Source organism: Citrus sinensis, chromosome 4 (assembly GCF_022201045.2).
Source record: "Citrus sinensis cultivar Valencia sweet orange chromosome 4, DVS_A1.0, whole genome shotgun sequence".
NCBI lineage: Eukaryota > Viridiplantae > Streptophyta > Magnoliopsida > Sapindales > Rutaceae > Citrus > Citrus sinensis.
The window spans coordinates 13,124,900-13,142,994 of record NC_068559.1 but is presented as its reverse complement, the minus strand read 5'-3'; the positions used below and the strand labels follow the sequence as shown (position 1 = coordinate 13,142,994).

The 18,095-nt window shown below is 37.5% G+C and overlaps 1 non-coding gene across 1 annotated transcript; it reads left to right on the top strand.

The window, feature by feature from the left end:
- The first annotated feature begins 17,302 nt into the window (after window positions 1-17,302).
- On the top strand, window positions 17,303-17,409 carry LOC112495890 (small nucleolar RNA R71). Its single transcript, XR_003062283.1, has one exon. It is a non-coding gene; the product is annotated as a small nucleolar RNA R71 (small nucleolar RNA).
- The last annotated feature ends 686 nt before the right edge of the window (window positions 17,410-18,095 follow it).

Here is an 18,095-nt window from a genome sequence, read left to right as displayed (position 1 = left end):
TTTTCCCTCTTGTGCTAAGTGCTCACCCCAAATCCTAATTTAAAGAAAGGAAAGAAAACCTTTTTCTATCTTTTTTTTCCTCCACGCCATGTCTTTTTGTCAACCCTCAAACTGTTACACCTAAAAAAACAACCCACTATTATTTCATCCATCTTTTTCACAAGGTTTATATTTATTTATTGCTACTGATATTTTATATTTATTTGTTATTTTATTCATTGGTAAAACATTTTTTTACTTAGATTTATTGATCTCTATTTTGATATATATTTTTTTATCATCAAAGATGAGGAGGCAAACGGCAAGCAATTGGCTACAAAATAACACTCAATTATGGAGGTATAACACCATGTCTAGGAGTTGAGTTTGACTTATTTTACACATTGGACCTAAAGAAAATAAGGCAATGATTTTCTTCTTTCACTTTACCTCTTAAGATAGCTTTCTTCTCATGGTAGATTATCCTCTGCATACTTGTGGTACATAGGCCCAAATTACTCAAGGATAGCTTAACTCTTAAGGGTTACAAGTAGCTATTTCTAATTATGATGCCTATGTAAACTAATTAATATAAAAGAGATAAGAATCAAAACAAACAATCATTTATTCAACTTCAATTCTTAACTTAGATTGTATCAATTTCAAATCTCAAGTCAAAGTAATGAAAGAATTGGCATTTGTGCTCAAGGTAAATAATTGCAATGAAGATGAAATCAACACAAGAATCAAGTACAAACAAAGACAATATTCATCCTTTTTAAGAGCTATTCGTTGTCAATTAAGTTTTTATCATTGGCAAAGCAAAGAACTAAAACAAAACAAGAAATTTTGGCAGCATTTATGGTGTTTACGATTTGTTTTTTGTTTTTTGGATTTGTGAACAAATAGTAAATAGTAAACTAAACAAAAACAAACTAAAACAAACAAAATTCTTCCCCCAATACTTAATCCTAGCACATAATTGCATATCCCTTTTTGGATCTTTAGAATCTTTTAAATAAAGGCTAATTCTAGTAGTGATTTCCAATGCATCTTCACATGTAAAACCCAAAGATTTGCTGTGCTAAAGAATGAATAATGTCAACTGAAGAACAAGATTTCAAATCACTTGGATACTTCATAGCATCAAAATAAATAACGTCCTATCAAGCTTAATGAAATTGAGGACAAAATTGTCACAAGCGGGATGAGGTATATTCAAATCCTATTCAAGTTCCTGTCGGACCCATCACAAGAGCTCGAGTAAAGAAATTCAAAGAAGCGGTTAATGGGTTGATTCAAGCAACTTGGGCTCAATCAAATTCATGGAGGCTCGTTGAATGAATCACACATGATAAATGCATGATTCAGGCTCTTGGAGTTCCCAAATAATCATTTCCATGAAATAGTAAGTTGGCTTGCACTTTATGGAAGGAAAATATGTTATTTTCCTTTTTAGAATACTTTCCCATTTCTTGAGGCGGCTAGTGGAGAAACAAATCAGTTATTTATCTTTTAATCCGAGTTTTTATTTTAATTGATGTAAGGCATTTAAGCCGATTGGGATTCTGACTTATATTTGGATTATTTCCTATTTACTTAGATTATGATTCTAATTTGATTTAGATTTTTTCCTATTCGCTTAGATTAGGATTCTGATTTGATTTAGATTCTTTCCTTATTTTCTTTAAATTAGGATTCCGATTTGATTTCGGAATAGGATTTATTTCCAAAAATTCTTGTAACCAACCCTATATAATGTACTCGTATCCAATAAACAGAGGAGATCAGATTTGATGCAATTGGTGAGAGAGTTAATTTTGTTTGGTTCTTAAATAAACTCTTTGAACTTATCGAATTTCCATGGCGTTCAATCAGATCATCCATAGCTAATTGTGGCATCCTCACATACTAAGGTTCGTTCTCTCATTGAGCATCAGGTGGTGGTTCCATTCAATTCTAGGTTTAGATTCGATCTTGGAGACTGAATTGATTAGGGTCACATCAGTTCTTGGTAGGGTTCGTATCAAAGCTCCTTAGTTAAAGTTCCATTATACACATCTATGTTAGTTCATGCTTTTTTCATAAATGGTCTCCCTAGAAGCAATGGAGTCGGCATAGGAAATGAATCATCCTCCATATCAAGAATATAATAATCAGTAGGGAAGACTAACTTATTAGCCTACAATAACACATCTTCCAAACACCTTTTGGATAAGCATTAGATCTATCAGCAAGTTGGACAACAACACTAGTTGATTTAAGTTCACCCAAGCTTAAAGAAGCGTAAATAGAATAAGGCATGACATCAATAAATGAGCCTAATCTTAGCAAAGCCCGTTCAAACCTAGCGTTACCAATTGTGCATGGAATGGTGAAACTTTCTGGAACTTTTCATTTTGGTGGAAGCTTTCTTTGTAAAATAGCATACACATTCTTCCCCAGATTTATGACCTTATTTCCTTTAAGCTTGCATTTGTTGTTGCATAGTTCTTTGAGGAGCTTTGCATAGCATGGTACTTATTTCAAAGAATCTAATAGAGGTATGTTAACTTGTACTTTGCGGAAGGTTTCTAGAAATCCTTTTCATGCTCCTCTTTCTTGGACTTTGCAAACCTACAAGAAAAAGGTATAAAAGGAACATTAGAATAAATAGGGACATTACAAGTTACCTTAGATGCTAAAGTTGTCTCAATAGGAGATGCGGCTTCGTTATACTCAATAACTAAATCATCTTATTGTTTTTGTCACATCCATGGATGATCATACTCTCTTTGGCGCTTCCTCAAGGTTTTTTTCACTCCTTAAAATTATAGCACTAGCATTCTCTCTTGGGTTGCTCACAATTTGGGATGGAAGTTTTCTATATCCTTACACTTCTAATCTGCCCACTGTACTAGTCAATTGGCCAACTTGTGTCTCCAAGTTCTTGATGGTACTCGGACAACCTCTACCACCCAAAGGGGGAGCCACTCCTTGGCTGCTAAATAGGATGAACCGAGGTTGGGACGTTGGGATTCACAGCCTAAAACTTTCTGATGCACAAGATCCTCCAAAGAGGCGAGTGCAGAGCATACTCGTTACAGGATCAAAATGAACTATTAAGAGAGTATGTTGTTTTTCAAGGAGAATAAAGGAAAAGGAAGAAGCTTAGAATGCCATGTTATCAAAACACGATTCTATTTTATTCTTAAATGAGTTCTGAATACAAACAGAGATGAGTCTTCCTTATATAGAAGAGCTTATAAAGGGAGGATAAGACATGACCCTTATCCTTTTGTAAAAGTAAAAACATAATTATGAAAGGGATAGGTGATATGAAATCCCACAATGAAACTTTGAAACTCACACTTAAATTGTAGTTTCAAACAAAACCATGACCCAATGCTTAAGAAAAGAATGAACCAAAGGTATAGAGAATGATATTGACGCCACACTCAAGAAATAGATGAGAAGGTGAGTGATAAGTCTAAATTCGGAACACCACAAGAATGCAAATTCTTGATAAGTTCACTAGTTCTCAAAAGAACCAAAGAAAGAATAATCTTTCAAATTTAAATAACATTAATCTCTAGGCTAAAAGAAACCCAAGATCCTAAAAATACAAATGGAAACATTGGAACAACCCTCCAAGTATAGGTTTGTCAAAGGGTGCTTTAAAAGCCTTCACCAACCCACCATTATTAATGTTAGCATTGACAAACATAATGCTAGCCCACCATCATCAATGGTAGACTTACCTAACACATTGATAAACTTGAGACAAAACAAATAAATGAAGTTAAATAATCAAAGGAGTCGTTTGAATTCCCAAGCCTGAACAAGCTGTAATAAATTGATCATAACTCCTTCTAGAAAACTCCAAATCCAGTTCTGTAAAATGCATTGGAAAGCTAACTTAATTATCTTTCCAAAGGTATATAGCTTGCACTTTAATTCTGGCTCAATCAATACCATATGTATTCCTAATTTACCTTTTCTGCATTTGATCCAAATTGTGTATTTGGCTGCCCAATAGCTTGAATAATGCCCACAATGCCTTGGCTTCTCTCCAAGCCCAATTCATGATGTCTTGCATCTTGAATTGCATTTTCAATCCATATTTTCTCAATTAATCCATTTAATGCAGCTTGCATCTTTTTGGCTCTAGCTCTTGTAATTGGGCCTCCATGAATGTGCAAAGGATCACTTGAAGCTTTAATGGTATTCCCTTGATGGTTCTCATCATTCCCCCTCTCTTCAAAAGGATTCGTCCTCGAATCTTCACCGACATCGAAAGGAGAAAGATCAGAAACATTAAAAGTAGCACTTACATTATACTCACCAAGAAGATCCAATTTGTAGGCATTATCATTGATCTGTGTAACCACTTGAAATGGATCATCTCCTCTTGGAAGCAACTTGGAACGCCTTTGTGCTGGGAACCTCTCCTTTCTTATATGCACCCACACCCAATCTCCAGGCTGAAAAACCACTTGCTTACGTCCTTTGTTGGCTTGAGTAGCATATTGTTCAGTTCTCTTTTCTATGTGTTGTCGCGTTCTTTGATGCAATTGCTTGACAAATTCAGCCTTCTTTTTACCATCCATACTAGCACGCTCATCAATAGGTAAAGGTAATAAATCCAAAGGAGTTAATGGATTAAAACCATATACAATCTCAAATGGTGAAAATTTAGTAGCTGAATGGACAGTTCTATTGTAAGCAAATTCAACATGTGGCAAACATTCTTCCCAAGTTTTCAAATTCTTTTGAATAATGGCACGTAACAAAGTAGATAGAGTTCTATTTACAACCTCAGTTTGTGGATGACAAGTAGTAGAAAACATGTTGAAAGTTTTCCAAAAGTGGCTTAAGAACTTAGCATCTCGATCTGAAACTATGCTCCTTGGTACTCCATGCAATCTAACAAATAAATTAGCTATGTTTGTTGCATCATCAGTTTTGTGGCATGGAATGAAATGTGCCATCTTTGAAAACCTATCAACAACAAAAACAGAATCCTTTCCCCTTTTTGACCTAGGTAAACCCAAAACAAAGTCCGTAGAAATATCAACCCAAGGTTCACTAGGTATGGGTAGAGGGTTATACAATCCATGGGGTAAAACTTTAGACTTAGCATGTTTACAAGTGATACACTTCTCACATATTCTTTCAACATCACGTTTCTTTTAAAACATCTAAAGTCTTTGCAATGCCAAAATGTCCCATTAAACCTCCCCCATGAGCTTTACGCACAAGCAATTCACGCAAAGAACTATTAGGCACACACAATTTATTTTCTCTAAATAAGAACTTACCGAATGAAACTTTCTCACAAGCATTAAACAAATTAGCAAAATCAAGATCATTAACATATAATTTTTAATGTACTCAAATCCTAACAACTTTGCATTTAATGTAGAGATAAGTGCATATCTTCTAGATAATGCATCAGCCACCACATTCTCCTTACCTTGTTTGTATTTGATCACATAGGGAAATGGCTCAATAAATTCAACCCATTTGGCATGTCTCTTATGCAACTTACCTTGCCCTTTCAAATGCTTCAAGGACTCGTGATCAGTGTGTATAACAAACTCTTTAGGTAGAAGATAGTGTTGTCAAGTTTCTAATGCTCTCACCAATGCATACATCTCCTTGTCATATGTAGGATAGTTTAGGGCTGCTCCACTCAATTTCTCACTAAAATAAGCAATTGGATGCCCTTCTTGCATCAAAACAGCTCCAATACATATACCTGAAGCATCACACTCAATTTTAAAAGTTTTAGTAAAATCGGGTAAAGCGAGTAATGGTGCAGAAACCAATTTCTCCTTAATTAGATTAAATGCACTTTCTTGTTCACTAACCCACTTAAATCCCACATGTTTCTTCACAATTTCAGTCAATGGTACAACAAGGGTGCTAAAATCTTTCACAAACATCTATAAAAACTAGCCAAAACATGAAAACTTCTTACCTCACTTACACTTTTAGGTGTAGGCCACTCTTTAATAGCCTTTACCTTCTCTTCATAAACCTCAATTTCTTTAGCACTTACAACATAACCAAGAAAAACAATCTGATTTCTACAAAAGGAACACTTCTTCAAATTAGCATATAACTTTTCATTCCTTCAAACAGTCAATACACTTTGCAAATGTTCAATGTGTTCATCTAAATCTTTGCTATAGATCAAAATATCATTAACCTCATAAAAGTGCTAGGTGCATTAGATAACCCAAATGGCATCACTAACCACTCATATAAACCATATTTTGTTTTAAAGGCAGTTTTCCACTCATCTCCCTCTCTAATCCTAATTTGATGATATCCACTTTTAAGATCAATTTTACTAAACACACAAGAACCATGCAATTCATCAAGCATGTCATCAAGTCTAGGAATAGGATCTCGATACTTTACAGTGATTTTATTAATTGCACGACAGTCAACGCACATCCTCCATGTGCCATCCTTTTTGGGCACTAGTAAAACTGGTACCGCACATGGACTCATTGTCATGACCCAACCCAGACCTGGCAAGATATTGTCCGCTTTGGGCCTTAACAAGGCCCGCACGGATTTGTTCTTGGGGCGCCCATACACCCCAAAACGCGTCTTGCCAATTAAGGTGTGGATCACCCCTTATAAACCCAGCATCTCTCCCGTGCTTTGCCGATGTGGGATTCGCCTAGGGTGTTACATACACCCCCCCTTGGGGACTCATCGTCCTTGCTGAGGTTTGCCCCACCATCGCTCAAGAAGACACGCGGAGCCGCTCTGACACCATAATGTCATGACCCAACCCAGACCTGGCAAGATATTGTCCGCTTTGGGCCTTAACAAGACCCGCACGGATTTGTTCTTGGGGTGCCCATACACCCCAAAACGCGTCTTGCCAATTAAGGTGTGGATCACCCCTTATAAACCCAGCATCTCTCCCGTGCTTTGCCGATGTGGGATTCGCCTAGGGTGTTACATACACCCCCCCTTGGGGACTCAGCGTCCTCGCTGAGGTTTGCCCCACCATCGCTCAAGAGGACACGCGGAGCCGCTCTGACACCATAATGTCATGACCCAACCCAGACCTGGCAAGATATTGTCCGCTTTGGGCCTTAACAAGGCCCGCACGGATTTGTTCTTGGGGCGCCCATACACCCCAAAACGCGCCTTGCCAATTAAGGTGTGGATCACCCCTTATAAACCCAGCATCTCTCCCGTGCTTTGCCGATGTGGGATTCGCCTAGGGTGTTACATACACCCCCCCTTGGGGACTCAGCGTCCTCGCTGAGGTTTGCCCCACCATCGCTCAAGAGGACACGCAGAGCCGTTCTGATACCATAATGTCATGACCCAACCCAGACCTGGCAAGATATTGTCCGCTTTGGGCCTTAACAAGGCCCGCACGGATTTGTTCTTGGGGTGCCCATACACCCCAAAACGCGTCTTGCCAATTAAGGTGTGGATCACCCCTTATAAACCCAGCATCTCTCCCGTGCTTTGCCGATGTGGGATTCGCCTAGGGTGTTACACTCATGCTCTCCCTCACATATCCCTTTGCCAAGAGTTCTTTAACTTGCCTTTGATGCTCTTTTGTCTCCTTGGGGTTACTTCTATATGCGAGTCTATTAGGAATGGTAGCTCTAGGGACTAAGTCTATTTGATGCTCAATTCCCCTAATAGGTGGCAAACCATCATCAAAGTCCTACAAAAGAGTCACAATAGCACTAGGCAAAGAAAAGTTAAGCTCATTAGTATGTAAACAAGCCTCTTTGCACCAAAGTACAACGATAGGCTGTTTTGAAAGAAAGCCCTCTTTTGCAAACAAGTTCACTTACTGCCTCTCTTTTCACTCAACAATATTTTTTTTCTATCTTTTCACTTGTTGTTCTCTCAATCTCTCTTTCTTTTGTACTCTCATTTTCTTTTTTTGTATCACTCTCTTTTTGTATTGACATTTGATCCTCATATAGTTGCCTAGGTGTTAATGGTGCAAGAGTGATTTGCTTTTTATTCATTACAAAAGAATATCTATTTAAGTAACCATCATGTGTCACACGCCTATCATATTGCCAAGGTCGCCCCAAAAGAATGTATCCAACATGCATGGGTACTACATCACATAGAACTTTATCCTTGTATCTCCCAATAGAGAATGAAACCAGCACTTGTTTATTTACTTTAACTTCCCCACAATCATTCAACCATTGAGGCCATGATAAAATGAAACCATCATGTAGCTTATATGGCCTAGGATGTTTCAAAGTTTTCAAATTCAATTTTTCAACTAAACTAGTGCTAGCCACATTAGTACAACTTCCACCATCAATTATCATACTACATACCTTATCTTTGATGTGGCATCTAGTATGAAAGATGTTATCACGTTGTACCTCTACATCTTCTTTTACTTGCACGTTGAGAGCACACCTAACAACCATCAATTTACCATCAACAGGATACTCTACACCATCATTAGCATCCTCCAAAGGTGGCATAGGATCATCATCTGATTCACTCTTGGTTTCAACATCTCCATCATCCCTGGGCATTGAGATGCAATATGACCTATCCCCAAACATTTAAACCACTTAATATCTCTATTTCTAGAGTGTTGGGAATCAGATTTACCTTTGCTTTGGTTGCCTCCCTCTTTATGATCCTTGAATGGCTCAATCTAAGCCTTTGAAATAGCATTTTCATCTTTCCTCCATTTTGACTTCCATGAGGAAGATGAACCCAAATTGGTTCTAGTGGAACCTTTCTTTTTCCATTGTCGTTCCACTTTCATGGCCATGTGAACCATGTCTTCCAACTCAACATAGTGTTGCAAGTCAACCACATTAGCAATATCTTGATTTAAACCATGTAAAAATCTTGCCATAGTGGCCTCTCGTTCTTCTTCAATGTTGGCTCGAATCATGATTATTTCCATCTCCTTGTGGTAATCTTCCACACTTCTGGAACCTTGTGTAAGACTTTGAAGCCTTTGGTGCAGCTCCCTATAATAATGACTAGGAACAAATCTCCTCCTCATGATGGCCTTCATCTCCTCCCAAGTGTTTAGAGGTCGTTCACGATTTCTTCTCCGACTCAAAACAAGTTGATCCCACCAAATAATAGCATAATTAGTAAATTCAACAGCAGCTAGTTTTACCTTTTTCTCCTCAGAGTAGTTGTGGCAATCAAATACTAGCTCCACCTTTTTTTCCCACTCTAAATAAACTTCTGGATCATTTTTACCTTAAAAAGAAGGAATTTTTAGTTTGATACTCCCCAAATCATGATCTATACGTCTTGCCCTTCTATCATCTCTTCCACGCATATCAACAGTGGCCTGGTCATCAAAATTATCTAAGTCATCACCATCTTTTTCTCCCATGGCAGCATGCCCTTGATTACCTCTTACATTAGGAGCTATTGGTTGTTGCCCCCTTTGTAGATTGGCTATGACAGTGTCTTGCCTCTCCAATTTGTCATTGATCTCTCCAAACATCAGATTCATGCACTCAAATTGTTGTTGCATGGCCTTGAGCATAATTGATTGGTCTATAGCTTCTTGATCTTTTGACATATTTGCAAAAAGACCTCACAACACTCCCTCGCGTGTTTCACTCAATTTAATGTCACTTAACTCTCGTGTTTAACACACAAATTGGCTTTTTCCCTCTAACGATCTCACAAACGTTTGCCTTTTACCACACTTAATTCTCTCTTTCTTTATTGAACTAAATAAACACAATCAAGAAAAAAAAAACCCAAGTGACACACCAAATATGACAATCCAGCACACTAAGAAAGAAAAGAAATTAAGAGAGCACAAAGAATGAAAAGGAAATTGAAGAAAGGAAAGCAAGCAAGCGAAGCAACACAATTGATATTGTGTGTAAACAATGTCAAGGAAAATGAATAACTAAAATTTCAATTTGATGAAATTTGAAATACTTGAATCCTTTTGTAATCTTTTTTTTGTACGTTTTTTTTCTCTTTTTTTTTATAATCAAAATAAATAAGACATTCAAACCTGATTACAAACTAGCTCTGATACCAAATGATATGAAATCTCACATTGAAACTTTGAAACTCACACTTAAGACAGATTTATGACAAACAAAACCTTGACCCAATGCTTAAGAAAAGCATGAACCAAAGGTATAGAGAATGATATTGATGCCACACTCAAGAAATAGATGAGAAGGTGAGTGATAAGTCTAAATTTGGAACGCCACAAGAATGCAAATTCTTGATAAGTTCACTAGTTCTCAAAAGAACCAAAGAAAGAATAATCTTTCAAATTCAAATAAAATTAATCTCTTAATTGTCATACATAGCAACGTTACTGAGTTTAAATAGGCTAAAAGAAACTCAAGATCCTAAAAATACAAATGGAAACATTGGAACAACCCTCCAAGTATAGGTTTGTCAAAGGGTGCTTTAAAAGCCTTCACCAACCCACCATTATTAATGTTAGCATTGACAAACATAATGCTAGCTCACCATCATCAATGGTAAACTTACCTAACACATTGATAAACTTGACACAAAACAAATAAATGAAGTTGAATAATCAAAGGAGTCGTTTGAATTCCCAAGCCTGAACAAGCTGTAGTAAATTGATCATAACTCCTTCTAGAGAACTCCCAATCTAGCTCTGTAAAATGAATTGGAAAGCTAACTTAATTATCTTTCGAATGGTATATTACGTGCACATTAATTCTGGCTCAATCAATACAATATTTATTCCGAATTTGCCCTTTCTGCATTTGATCCAAATTGTGTATTTGGCTGCCCAATAGCTTGAATAATGCCCACAATGCCTTGTCTTCTCTCCAAGCCCAATTTATGATGTCTTGCATCTTGAATTGCATTTTCAATCCATATTTTCTCAATTAATCCATTTAATGCAGCTTGCATCTTTTTGGCTCTAGCTCTTGTAATTGGGCCTCCATGAATGTGCAAAGGATCACTTGAAGCTTTAATGATATTCCCTTGATGGTTCTCATCAATAGGACATGACCCCTATCCTTATTTTCTTAAAGCAAAAGCAAACATGATTACAGACAACATGATTACAAAGCAAAAGTAAAAGCAAGCTTTTGGAAAAGAAGATGTTTTGCTTTTATCAAAAGCAAAAGCAATTATTACAAGCAAACAAAAATACTTTAAGAGGCAGCAAACACGAGATTAGTGGCTATGAGAGGGTGATAAGTTGTCAACATCGCTATCAACATCTGCGAAAGGTTCTTTCCACCAAGGCAAATTGGCATAGTATTGACGAGTTGGTGAATCTGTCGGTGGAACTGAATTGGTTGAAGGTGCACCAGTTGTTTCTGCAGGATTCAGAATTGAAGTGAATTCTTCCCAAGGATCCTGAGAGTCTTGGAAAAGAATGTTGGTATAGTCTGATCTTTCTTCCTTAATCAATATTCTAGTGGATGGAGAATTATTGGATGAGGTTTTAGCTGTGGGAATGACCATAAGTTCATGATGTGGACCGAGAGAGGTGTGCTGATTATCAGTTGGTGTGGGCTGGACATGGTTTAGTTCAAGAAGGTAGTTCTTCAAAGAAGAGACAAGGTTAGGATCGTGTGTTAGGGGAAAACTATGAGGGACGGTTTTCCACTCATAAGCTTGGTCCTGTGTCCGGAAGAGTTTGGTGACAGGATGTTGGAAGTAGGGACGATGGATAATGAAAACTGAGGTGAATTGTTCACCTTCTTGGTTAGGGAGAAGATTGAGGTGATGGTGGTTTACGATAAGGCTAAGTTGTTTTCTCCACCAAGAGAGAGGAGAGAACCATTCAAAGAGAGTCCATAACAAGGAATGATCTTGGGTTGGATCGGTAAGATGTCTGAACGTTGATTGTATAGGAAAAACAAGTTTAGTGGCATATAACACAATAAGGCACCATAAATACCACACTTCATCTTTTGTAATGTCTCTGGAGAGATCAATGGTGAGGCTTGTGAGAAAAAGGTAATGAGGGTGAAAACTAGGAAAACCAGATGACTGAGTATGATATATGTTTATGAAGTAGCGGAAAACAAATTTCTTAGCAAAATCCTAGATTTGATAGGGACTGGAAAAATTGAGATTGTATGGAAACGACTTTTTTGTAAGAGCTGATTTTGGTAGAGAAGAAGTCATGAAGATTACTGGCACTGTAACAAAGGAGGAAATGAGAGTAAGAGAAGCTGACGAAGGAGGTCTGGATAACAGGTTAAGAATGAGATTTTGGTCTCCCTTGATATGCTGTACTGAAAAATCATATTTGGAAAACCATATTTTAAGACGAAGGAGGTGTTTGTCTATGAGTGTCTTATTTTTTAAATCAAGGATTTTCGAAAAAGAGGAGTTGTCTAATCTGACAAGAAAATTATGGCTAATGAGTTGAAATTCAAACTTTTGAATTCCATAGTTTACGGCTAAGATCTCCTTGTAGATTACGTGATAATATTTTTCCGATTCTTTGAATTGACCACTGGCATGAGCACATTAAGATTCTTTTCCATCAAGCTTTTCCAAAAGTACTGCTCCCCAGTATTCATCACTCGCATATGTTTGGAGAATGCATTGTCCTTCAGTGGGAATCTTCAATGGAAGTGGATGTTGAGTAATCTTCTTCAGGTGTTGAATTGCAGCAGTCTGAGAAGGACCTCATGGTGGGGCAGATTTCTTAAGCATTCTTGACAACTGGCTGGTGTGACCAGTCACATGAGGGAAAAAATCCTGAAGATAATTTACAGTGCCTAGAAACTACTGAATTTGTTTTCTGGACAAATGTTCATTAGGAAAATGGACCAGTTCTTGAGCTATGTGTGGACTAGGGCGGTAATGGCCATCTTTAATGACCATGCCAAGAAATTCTACAGAGTCTTGGCCTAAGATGCTCTTTTTGTTAGAAAGCATAATGCCATGTGATTCTACTATCTTGAGAAAGTGGGAAAGTAGATCCTGATGGGAGTCATGGTCTTTAGAAAATAAGAGCACATCATCTATGTAGATAAGTGCATGATAGAGTATGGGCTCAAAGATTTTGATCATGGCTTTTTGAAAAAGTGAAGGTGCTACTTTGAAACCGAATGGCATTACTTTCCATTGGTAGTGGGCATTTGGAATGCAAAAGGCAGTTTTATGACGGTCAACAGGATGAATTCCTAATTGCCAGAAGCCAGCTTTAAGGTCAAATTTGGAAAAGACCTTGGCAGTACGAATATGAACAAACAAAGACTGAATTTATGGCAAAGGGAATTTATCATCACGGAGGAAACAGTTGAGAGGGTGATAATCTATGACAAGACACTTTTTGCCTCGGACTATTTCAGACTGTTTTTCCACATAGAAGGCTTGACAAGCCCAATCTGAATTTATAGGCTCAATGAGCCCTTGTTGAAGCAACTGAGAGCATTCTTGCTGGGCTAGTTTAAGATCAGATGGTGTCATACCAGGATGGGTAGCTTTGGTAGGATTGATGTTTTCGTTAAGCTTGAATGGAAGCTTAATGAAGAAGCTTTCATTTTTCCACAACGGAGATGGATGTGAAAATTGATTATGGCTTTCAGGACAAAAAGGAAGAAATCGATCTTTGTATGAGCTATATGAAGGAGGAGAGTTTGAGATGGAGAACAATCTCATAACATCAGTGTATGGTTGAAACATTTGTTTGTACCGAATCCCAGAGGCTGTAATATAAAGGTTTTTAATCAGGTGAAGTATGTCAAACTCGATTAAGATATCCTTATCAGGTAAATTGGATCCAACAATTTTGATACAAAGGACACAATTTGGAAAGAACTGAATACCAACTGGTTTCTTGGTAATCAGGTTGGTCTGGAATAATTCTCCTTTGTGCTTTTCCCAAAAATGAGATGGGAGGATGGATGGGTTAAGTATATTTTTTTGTGCTCCAGTGTCAATGAATCCAATGACAGAAATTGATTTGTCAAATTTCTCGAGCAAAAGATGGATTTTGATTGAAGGAATTGGTATGACTGTCTGGGTTGGCTGGATTTGTTGCATTATTTGGATTATTGAGACACTTTCTGGGTCAGAGTGGTCTTTTTTAAGAACAAAAGCAGTTTGTTCGTCATAATCTTCTTGTTCTGAATAAAAAGATTGAACATCATCATTGTCTGAGAGCATCGAAGAACTTTGAAGATGTTTAATGAGACGAACTGATTTAGAAGGGCGGTTTGGATAATTTCTTGTGAAATGCCCTTTCCTCTTACAGATGAAACAACAGCTGCTTTTGGATTTTGAGGACTGGGTAGGATCCTTTTTTTCTGAAAAACCGATAGGGTTTTTTGGGTCTAGATGAAGTTCAGTTTTTCTTGTGTGGGTGTCGGTATTTCTGGAAATGAGATTTTTTCTTGGTCGAACAAGTGCAATCATTATCACTTTTGCACTTGATGGAGAGATAAGGTTTTTTGCAGGCACTTTTAAATGGCTGGTTATTTTCCATTAGATCTTTGAAAAACTCTTATTGTTCACAGAGCTTTTCCAATCAATTTACAGCCAGCTGATAGATTTTTCCCAAAGAAAGGTTGGCAATATCCAGTTGATGAATAGTGAATTGTCTCTGTAATTTTGGCTGGATCTCTTTGGGAAGAGATGCTACGAAGACGTGCTTTAACGAAGGATCATTAAAGCCATTAAACTTGTAGTACATTGTAGACATTCTTTTATAGTGGAAGTCAAGATCTTTTATTTGCAGAGAACAACACTTCATTTGATGGAATTCTCTTCGTGTCTGTTCATTTGCAGCAGTTGCCTCTCCAAGGAATTGTTCATAAATGATACCAAGAACTTGAGGAATTTCAGCTTGGACCAACTGAAGTTGTCTGTATTGGCCAAGACTTTCAAACCAATCTCTTAGGGATCCAATAAATCGAGAACTAAATTCTTTAAGGACTGTTTGAGATGTTGCTCCAGTTCTAAGCATCTGGACATCTATCCATGCTGAAAATTCTTGGAATTGAACAGGCCATTTGACTTTTAGGATATCATCAAAAGTAAACCATGGGCCATTAGAAGGTTTGGGAGGATTGTCATGGGAAGATGCAGTGGGGTTGGTATCTGATTTTGCTTCTTCAACAATCGGTGTTATTGGAGGAGAAGATGAAGGAGATGGATCATTGGACCCTGTAGAGGGCTGGACTATGAGCAATTTAGAGATATCAGCCAACTCTGTTTCAGAATCGAAAGAAAAAGGGGATTCTTTTAAGGATTCTTCAGAGGATTCTTGATCAGAAGAAGTATCTTCTGATTCAGATGAATGAGAACAAGCTTGGGTCGAATACTAATGTAAGGGTGTTTTGTCTTTTGGTTCAGGTTTAGGAGTTGATTTTGGCGAAAATTATGGATCAGGGACAGTTGGTGGTTGGTGGTAGTATAGTGGTGATTCTGTTGTCTCTGGTTTGGTGGGTTTGGGTTTTTGCTTAGGTGGAGCTGGAGTTGGAGTTTGTCTGGACAAAGTATGGGATAGTCCAAAAACTTTAGCATAATCTATTGGCTGACGGGAGGAAGATGGTGTATAAAATGGTTGATAGGTATTGAAGGTTGGTGTATGGAGAGGGAGAGTAGGAGATTTTGTAAATAAGGAAGGTTGTTGCTTATCTGCATCTATTCTAGCTAGTTCAGGTTTTAGCCTTCTGATCTCTACTTTTTTTTTTGTTGAATTTTGGAGCCCAATATCTGTTTTGGATCATCATTCAAAGTTCTGAATCAAGCTGGGAAACTTGATTTTGCAGATTGACATATATCTGTTCCAGTTGAGTAGTGATTTTATCAACTTTGGTGTCCATCTGTTTGACCTGAGATGCAACCCTTTCAATTTTGTCATCAAGGGTTTGTAAAGCTGAATTTTGTGCTCTGGCGTTCTAGGTTTGCCAATTTAAAACGGCTTCAAAGGGTCTTGGTTCCTCAAGTTGGCCTGAAGGTGTTACTGGAGATTGGACAAAAGGTTTAGTGACAACCTTTGTCTACGGATCTGTCTGTTTTTCCAAAAGTGGAAACTGTTCTTGGTACGAACTAGATGAAAACATCATGCAAGACTGGATTGGTGGCGGTTGCATACTAGGTTAATCAGCATCTTATCTGCATGGTTTTTGCTGATACTCCTTTCGGATGAGCCTTAAGCCTTTCTTATAGATTGGCAAAGGAGTTGTATTGTCTGGGTCATCTGGAGACAAAGGAGGCCTTTGTTGGCATGGTTCCATCCTATGACTTTTCTTTTTTCGATGCCTGGGCCGTCTGTTAAAGTCATCATCATCTTCTTCTTCAAGGCATGGACAGCCTAGATCACACATATGGGACACTGGAACATCCCATAAAAAGCTGTCGTTAATCTTATTCGGGTAAATCGGATAACCGTCAGAGGCAAATCCATAGATGGGAATGTTTTCCTGGGCTGTAAGAACAGCCGTAATCATGCAAGAGTAAGAGAAGGAATTTCTGGGTGGTATATGTTCAGTGGGTGGCTGAAAAGTCATCTGAACTGTTCCATCAACTCTTTTTTCAAAGAGAGTGTTGGAGGTTTGAACAGGTTGGGAATTCTTGTGTAATTTTTCATAATTGGATAGCCACTCAAGAGGCATGAGTTTAAGAAACTCTTGCTTTTGGATTTGTCTTGGGATCTGAACTATAGAAGGGACGGTTTTTGAATCAGCGAGTATCATTAAGGCATCAGATGAGGTTTGTGGTGTAGGAAGATCCCAGCTGGTGGTGTAACGTTGCCATTTTTGAAGAAACCATTTGTTCAGCTCCTTGAAGTTGGATATGAAATTGAAAAGAATTTGCAGCCAAAGATTTAACCAAATCTTCAAGAGATGTTCTTTGATTATGAGAAATAGGCTATGGCCTAGATTGATAAGGATGTTGTGGTCTTGGTTGAGTGAAACCCAGTGGATTATTAAATTTACCATTAGGACCGCCTCGTTGTTGACTTCCCAAATAACTAATGTTATGATGATCTCTCCATCTTGGATTGTATATGTTCAAGAAAAAAACATGCTTTTGCCTTTGTTGCACTTGCTGCCCTTGATACCCACCTATGTCATCAATTTGCTCCAAAGTATTATCTTGCAATAATGGACACATGTTAGTTGGATCTACCATAAAGAATAATTCACACTTTTTTTATAGTTGAATGTCAACTGTAGCCATTTTTTGTATTAATGAAGTGAGGATGTTGTGAAATTTCTGCTATGTTTGCTATCAAATTCTTTGATGCCAAAAGGTGCCTTGTCCACTAAAGCTCCTCCACTTGCAGCATCAATCATGCTTCTTTCCATTGGCAAAAAGTCCTCCATAAAAGTATTTAATCACAAGTTGCTCACTTAATTGATGATGAGGGCAAGATGCACTTAGCTCCTTAAATCTCTCTCAATACTCATACAAACTTTATCAACTCTACTGTCTTATGCCGTATATCTCTTTTCTAATTGTAGCCTTGTGTGAGAAAAATTTTCTTCATCGGTGATGCTGCCGGCTGATAGATAATAAAGCTACACTATCTGCTAAAAAGAACATAAAAGGTCTCAATTTAACTTATTCTTCAAAGATTTTAGTTGGCTTCATAGTTGAACACACTATGAAACTCCTTAAGAAGTTTGTTGGGATCTTCTCCAACAAAACCATGGAAGGTTGGTAGAAGATGTATCATTCGCAATTTAAGCTTAAAAAGCAACACCAATTGCAGGGTATTCAATGCAAAGAGGATGTTGATCTAGCGTTAATGTTGCCTACTCCTTTATTGTTTGCTCATTTGCTATTGCCATATAACAGAAGGAAGAGCGATATTCAATGCTTTATCAAATTCAGGTGGTCTAGAAATTTGATGTAAAGATGATGGTGTAGGTGGTAAAAGTACTATCCAGTCAAGTAAACTATGATGAGAAGAGATGAATTCCAAGATTTGTTTTAAGCCTTTGAATGTTTCCTCTAAAGTATGATCGGACATTCACTATGAAAGACGTAAAACAATGAAAAACAAACTAATTAACAAAATTACTAAAACTAAAAACAAAATAAAAAACAAATTACTAATCTTTGGGGCCTTATCATAATTTTAGAAAGTTTTGGAAAGATGATTATTATTAGGAAATTCTGAAATTGGACCTATTAGCAAAGTT